Below are 8419 nucleotides of genomic sequence, written 5' to 3'. Positions count from 1 at the left end.
ATGGGGAAACACTTTCTAAGTCTGCACCTAACACCCTAACATGAACCCAGAGTCTAAACACCCCTAACCTTACATTTATTAACCCCTAATCTGCCGCCCCCGCTATTGCTGACACCTGCATTATACTATTAACCCCTACTCTGCCGCTCCGGACACCGCTGCAACCTACATTATAGCTATGAACCCCTAATCTGCTGCCCCTAACACCGCCGACACCTATATTATATTTATTAACCCCTAATCTGCCCCCCCCAACATCGCCGCTACCTACCCACACTTATTAACCCCTAATCTGCCGACCGGACATCTCCGCCATTATAATAAATTGTATTAACCCCTAATCTGCACTCCCTAACATCGCCACCACCTACCTACAATTATTAACCCATAATCTCCCGCCCCCAACGTTGCCGCTACTATAATATAGTTATTAACCCCTAAACCTAAGTCTAACCCTAACCCTAACACCCCCCTAACATAAATATAATTTAAATTAAACTAAATAAATGTACTATCATTAACTAAATTATTCCTATTTAAAACTAAATACTTACCTATAAAATAAACCATAAGATAGCTACAATATAATTAATAATTGCATTGTAGCTATTTTATGTTTTATATTTATTTTACATGCAACTTTGTATTTATTTTAACTCGGTACAATAGCTATTAAATAGTTAATAACTATTTAATAGCTACCTAGTTAAAATAAATTCAAAATTACCTGTAAAATAAATCCTAACCTAAGTTACAAATACACCTACACTATCAATAAATTAAATAAACTACAATTATCTAAACTAAAATAAAATGAAATGCACTAAACTAAATTACCAAAAAACCCACTAAATTACAAAAAATAGAAAAAGATTACAAGAATTTTAAGCTAATTACACCTAATCTAAACCCCCTAATAAAATAACAAAGCCCCCCAAAATAAAAAAATGTCCCTACCCTAATCTAAATTACAACAAGTAATCAGCTCTATTACGTCCTTAAAAGGTCCTTTTGTGGGGCATTGCCCCAAAGTAATCAGCTCTTTTACCTGTAAATAAAAATACAACCCTCCCAACATTAAAACCCTCCACCCACATACCCCTACTATAACCAACCCAAACCCCCCTTAAATAAACCTAACACTACCCCCCTGAAGATCTCCCTACCTGGAGTCGTCTTCACTCAGCCAAGCCGAAGTCTTCATCCGATGGGGCAGAAGAGGACATCCAGACCGGCAGAAGTGTTCATCCTATCCAGGCAGAAGAGGACATCTGGACTGGCAGACATCTTAATCCAAGCGGCATCTTCTATCTTCATCCATCTGACGAGGAGCGGCTCCATCTTCAAGACCTCCGGCACGGAGCATCCTTCCAGCATGACGACTACCCGACGAATGAAGGTTCCTTTAAGGGACGTCATCCAAGATGGCGTCCCTCAAATTCCGATTGGCTGATAGGATTCTATCAGCCAATCGGAATTAAGGTAGGAAAAATCTGATTGGCTGATTCAATCAGCCAATCAGATTGAAGTTCAATCCGATTGGCTCATTGGATCAGCCAATAGAATGGACCCCGCATTCTACTTTGATTACTTTGGGGCAATGCCCCACAAAATTCCCTTTTAAGGGCTGGTAATAGAGCTGATTAATTTTTGTAATTTAGATTAGGGTAGGGACATTTTTTTATTTTGGGGGCTTTGTTATTTTATTAGGGGTCTTAGATTACAGGGAGTGCAGAATTATTAGGCAAATTAGTATTTTGACCACATCATCCTCTTTATGCATGTTGTCTTACTCCAAGCTGTATAGGCTCGAAAGCCTACTACCAATTAAGCATATTAGGTGATGTGCATCTCTGTAATAAGAAGGGGTGTGGTCTAATGACATCAACACCCTATATCAGGTGTGCATAATTATTAGGCAACTTCCTTTCCTTTGGCAAAATGGGTCAAAAGAAGGACTTGACAGGCTCAGAAAAGTCAAAAATAGTGAGATATCTTGCAGAGGGATGCAGCACTCTTAAAATTCCAAAGCTTCTGAAGCGTGATCATCGAACAATCAAGCGTTTCATTCAAAATAGTCAACAGGGTCGCAAGAAGCGTGTGGAAAAACCAAGGCGCAAAATAACTGCCCATGAACTCAGAAAAGTCAAGTGTGCAGCTGCCAAGATGCCACTTGCCACCAGTTTGGCCATATTTCAGAGCTGCAACATCACTGGAGTGCCCAAAAGCACAAGGTGTGCAATACTCAGAGACATGGCCAAGGTAAGAAAGGCTGAAAGACGACCACCACTGAACAAGACACACAAGCTGAAACGTCAAGACTGGGCCAAGAAATATCTCAAGACTGATTTTTCTAAGGTTTTATGGACTGATGACATGAGAGTGAGTCTTGATGGGCCAGATGGATGGGCCCGTGGCTGGATTGGTAAAGGGCAGAGAGCTCCAGTCTGACTCAGACGCCAGCAAGGTGGAGGTGGAGTACTGGTTTGGGCTGGTATCATCAAAGATGAGCTTGTGGGGCCTTTTCGGGTTGAGGATGGAGTCAAGCTCAACTCCCAGTCCTACTGCCAGTTTCTGGAAGACACCTTCTTCAAGCAGTGGAACAGGAAGAAGTCTGCATCCTTCAAGAAAAACATGATTTTCATGCAGGACAATGCTCCATCACACGCGTCCAAGTACTCCACAGCGTGGCGGGCAAGAAAGGGTATAAAAGAAGAAAATCTAATGACATGGCCTCCTTGTTCACCTGATCTGAACCCCATTGAGAACCTGTGGTCCATCATCAAATGTGAGATTTACAAGGAGGGAAACAGTACACCTCTCTGAACAGTGTCTGGGAGGCTGTGGTTGTTGCTGCACGCAATGTTGATGGTGAACAGATCAAAACACTGACAGAATCCATGGATGGCAGGCTTTTGAGTGTCCTTGCAAAGAAAGTTGGCTATATTGGTCACTGATTTGTTTTTGTTTTGTTTTTGAATGTCAGAAATGTATATTTGTGAATGTTGAGATGTTATATTGGTTTCACTGGTAAAAATAAATAATTGAAATGGGTATATATTTGTTTTTTCTTAAGTTGCCTAATAATTATGCACAGTAATAGTCACCTGCACACACAGATATCCCCCTAAAATAGCTATAACTAAAAACAAACTAAAAACTACTTCCAAAACTATTCAGCTTTGATATTAATGAGTTTTTTGGGTTCATTGAGAACATGGTTGTTGTTCAATAATAAAATTAATCCTCAAAAATACAACTTGCCTAATAATTCTGCACTCCCTGTAGTTGTAATTAGCTTAAAATTCTTGTAATGTTTTTTTATTTTTTGTAATTTAGTGTTTTTTATTTTTTGTAATTTAGTTTAGTGTATTTAATTTTATTTTAGTTTAGATAATTGTAGTTTATTTAATTTATTGATAGTGTAGGTGTATTTGTAACTTAGGTTAGGATTTATTTTATAGGTAATTTTGTAATTATTTTAACTAGGTAGCTATTAAATAGTTATTAACTATTTAATAGCTATTGTACCTAGTTAAAATAAATACAAAGTTGCCTATAAAATAAATATAAACCCTAAAATAGCTACAATGTAATTATTATTTATATTGTATCTATCTTATGGTTTATTTTATAGGTAAGTATTTAGTTTTAAATAGGAATAATTAAGTTAATGATAGTAAATTTATTTAGTTTTATTTAAATTATATTTATGTTAAGGGGGTGTTAGGGTTAGGGTAGACTTAGGTTTAGGGGTTAATACATTTATTATAGTAGCGGCGACATTGGGGGCGGGAGATTAGGGGTTAATAATTGTAGGTAGGTGGCAGCGATGTTAGGGAGGGCAGATTAGGGGTTAATACAATTTATTATAGTGTTTGTGAGGCGGGAGTGCGGTGGTTTAGGGGTTAATACATTTATTATAGAGGCGGCGATGTCCGGTCAGCAGATTAGGGGTTAATAAGTGTTGGTAGGTGGCGGCGAGGTTTGGGGGGGGCAGATTAGGGGGTAATAAATATATTATAGGTGTCGGCGATGTTAGGGACAGCAGATTAGAGGTTCATAGAGATAATGTAGGTGGCGGCGGTGTCCGGTTGGAAGATTAGGGGTTAAATAAATTTAGTATAGTGTTTGCGATGTGGGGGGGCCTCGGTTTAGGGGTTAATAGGTAGTTTATGGGTGTTAGTGTACTTTGTAGCACAGTAGTTAAGAGCTTTATGTTCCGGCATTAGCCCATAAAGCTCTTAACTACTGACTTTTTTTTGCGGCTGAAGTCTTGGAGGTAGAGGCTCTACCGCTCACTTCTTCCAAAACTCCTAATACCAGCGTTAGGCAAATCCCATTAAAAAGATAGGATACGCAATTGACGTAAGGGGATTTGCGGTAGCCTCGCGTCGCGGAAGAAAAGTGAGTGGTGAGTCTCTACCTGCCAGACTCGTAATACCAGCGGGCGTTAAAAAGCAGCGTTAGGACCCCCAAACGCTGCTTTTTAAAGCTAACGCAGAACTCGTAATCTAGCCATAAGTTTTTTATGTACTGAGAACCCTTGTGCTTTTCTTGGAGTCTCATATCAGTGCTTATGATGTTTAACACTGTGAAAACACAGCAAAACAGTGAGCACATACAACTATTGTCTATTGTGGATATACAGTCAGCATAAAGAGTACATGGGCCATTGATTTTGGTCTAATGTGACATATACCTGGCATAATAGATACAGTAGTGTTATGCATCTGGCCACATATTTTAATTTTGCCTAAGGCCTCACTAAGTCTAGAGCCGCTTTTGTCTTATAATATACACAAAATGTGCTCTACTGTGTCCCCTATCATATTTTGTGACTTGGAAATAGCATAGATTAAAACACTGCCTTTAATCAGCCTCATCCATCTCTTACTCACCTGCAAGCACTGGCCCTGCCCTGACCTCCTCTTCTATCTTTATCTTACTCAATATCATTCTTCAATCACTCTACCTCTAACTGGAGCTTTTATTCTAAGGCTCTATCTCACACCTCTCATTCAACCAAATACAACCTTTTCATAGACTATGGGGTATATTTACTAAGCAGTGGACGCTGCTTTTCCTATGCGAGCCTTCTGGCTCGCCGGAAATAGGAGTTAAGAAGCAGCGGTCTTAAGACCGCTTCTCCTTCAATCGTCTACCACCTTTTAGGTGGCAGACTGCAATCATCCCGATGTGTTATGGTCGGGATGATTGACACCCCCTGCTAGCAGCTGATTGGCCGCGAATATGCAGGGGGTTGCATTGCACAAACTGACAGTGTGCTGTCAGTATTTAGCGATGCAGGGCGCACATGACTCGCTATAGCTTATATAAGTATAAGGCAAAATGGAATTTCAATTAGTCAAGGCTGCTAAAATAAAAAAAATAAAAATATATATATAGATATATATACAAGAATAATTTTAAAAACTATTTGAAAGTGTATGATTTAGTGGAAAATAAATTCTAACAGTGGAATGTGTTGGTGATCATCACATTTTGCTAAAGGTAACTATAAAAATAAATAGCACTCATGCATATAACGCAGTAACTTTCAATCATCCTTAAAGTAATGGTAAACTCTCCCCTTTTTAAAATCAGATCCAGATCCAGAAGGTTAGCGATACTTTAGATGGAATTTAATTCATTAGTTGTATCGAACATCCTCTATAACTTTATTTTAATATATATATATATATATATATATATATATATATATATATATATATATATATATAAATATATATATGACATTCAAATTCCCCACGCTCCATCACCCACTTCAAAAGTCAATTTTTTTTCGATGAGCTAAAGGTTTGAATTGTTCTCCAATCAGCGCTCTCTCCATATGGCACTTTTGTTGTAGCTAGAGTGCTGATTGGAGAACAATTCAAACCTTTAGCTCACAGAAAAATTATTATTGACTCTTTGGTTTTAATTTGGCACGCAGTGATAACCTCCTGACATGCTGGAGTTGTGAGGCGTCCTGGTAACTATTGACAACCGTTACATGCAGGCGGAGTACAGAACACCAGAAAGACGTGACTTCACTTCCGGGACGCCACCGGCTACGGCGAGGAGGCAGATCTGACAAGGTGGAGGGTTTAAAAGTAAGTTAAATATGGTCTATTATTATTAAGCTGTCTGAGGACGGGGGCAACCCCGAAACGTTATGGTGAATAAAATAATTTAAATACTTAAAGACCCAGCGAGTGCTACCTTATTGCAGAGTATATATATATATATATATATATATATATATATATATATATATATATATATATATATATATATATATACATATATATATATATATATATACAAAACATGGAAGGGGACTGCACTCTCAGACCAGACCGGGTACACATCCCATGACCCTGCAACATGCTCAGCCCTGGGTGCTCACTGGCACTCACAGGAAGCTGCGCTGTCCCCAGAGTCACAGGCAGTTAATCCCAGACAGGTCTGGGTGCAAGAACCATAGGGAAAATTGCAAAACAAATTAATACAGCACACAAAGAAAGTCCAGCACTCACTTACAAGCTCTCAGCTAAGATTAAAAGCAAAAATGGAAGGGTTAGTTACCGCATTTGTCCAAATGGGACAAGCCCAGGTACCACGACAAGGTCTCTTCCAAAAACCTGGGACCCTACAACAGCCACACAATGCAAGCTCTCAATCCAACAAACTGAGAACAAGTGAAGGGTGCATAGGCTTATGTAATCACCCCAGACATATAGAAAACACTGAAGGGGACTCTCAGACCAGACCGGGTACACATCCATGACCCTGCAACATGCTCAGCCCTGGGTGCTCACTGCCACTCACAGGAAGCTGTGCTGTCCCCAGAGTCACAGGCAGTTAACCGCCATCCCCCCACATCACAACTACCTAAATAAACCTATTAAACCCTAAACCGCCATTCCCCCACATCGGGACTACCTAAATAAACCTATTGACCCCTAAACTGCCATCCCCCAACATCGTGACTAATAAAATAAACCTATTGACCCCTAACCTGCCGTCCCCCACATCATAACTACCTAAATAAAGCTATTAACCCCTAAACCTAACACCTTAACTTTAAATTAATGTTACAATATACTATCCACCTTCAAATAAATAGAAACTTATCTGTTAAAAAAAATAAGCTTAAACATTACAAAAATTAAAAACCTAACATTACAAAAAACAAGAAACCTAAGATTACAAAAATGAAAAAAGCTAATATTAAAAAAAATAACATGAAATTATCAAAAAAATTGTTTTATTCCTATTCAAATACCCATGTTAAAAAAAAAAAAATAAAAAAAAAAAAAAATTAATTTATTTAAGAACTTACCTGATAAATTCATTTCTTTCATATTAGCAAGAGTCCATGAGCTAGTGACGTATGGGATATACATTCCTACCAGGAGGGGCAAAGTTTCCCAAACCTCAAAATGCCTATAAATACACCCCTCACCACACCCACAATTCAGTTTAACGAATAGCCAAGAAGTGGGGTGATAAAAAAGTGCGAAAGCATATAACATAAGGAATTGGAATAATTGTGCTTTATACAAAATCATAACCACCACAAAAAAAGGGCGGGCCTCATGGACTCTTGCTAATATGAAAGAAATGAATTTATCAGGTAAGTTCTTACATAAATTATGTTTTCTTTCATGTAATTAGCAAGAGTCCATGAGCTAGTGACATATGGGATAATGATTACCCAAGATGTGGATCTTTCCAAACAAGAGTCACTAGAGAGGGAGGGATAAAATAAAGACAGCCAATTCCTGCTGAAAATAATCCACACCCAAAATAAAGTTTAATGAAAAACATAAGCAGAAGATTCAAACTGAAACCGCTGCCTGAAGTACTTTTCTACCAAAAACTGCTTCAGAAGAAGAAAATACATCAAAATGGTAGAATTTAGTAAAAGTATGCAAAGAGGACCAAGTTGCTGCTTTGCAAATCTGATCAACCGAAGCTTCATTCCTAAACGCCCAGGAAGTAGAAACTGACCTAGTAGAATGAGCTGTAATCCTCTGAGGCGGAGTTTTACCCGACTCAACATAGGCAAGATGAATTAAAGATTTCAACCAAGATGCCAAAGAAATGGCAGAAGCTTTCTGGCCTTTTCTAGAACCGGAAAAGATAACAAATAGACTAGAAGTCTTTCGGAAAGATTTAGTAGCTTCAACATAATATTTCAAAGCTCTAACAACATCCAAAGAATGCAACGATTTCTCCTTAGAATTCTTAGGATTAGGACATAATGAAGGAACCACAATTTCTCTACTAATGTTGTTGGAATTCACAACTTTAGGTAAAAATTCAAAAGAAGTTCGCAACACCGCCTTATCCTGATGAAAAATCAGAAAAGGAGACTCACAAGAAAGAGCAGATAATTCAGAAACTCTTC

Source organism: Bombina bombina, chromosome 3, assembly GCF_027579735.1.
Source record: "Bombina bombina isolate aBomBom1 chromosome 3, aBomBom1.pri, whole genome shotgun sequence".
In the NCBI taxonomy this organism is placed as follows: Eukaryota; Metazoa; Chordata; class Amphibia; order Anura; family Bombinatoridae; genus Bombina; species Bombina bombina.
Note: the sequence above shows the minus strand (reverse complement) of the source record.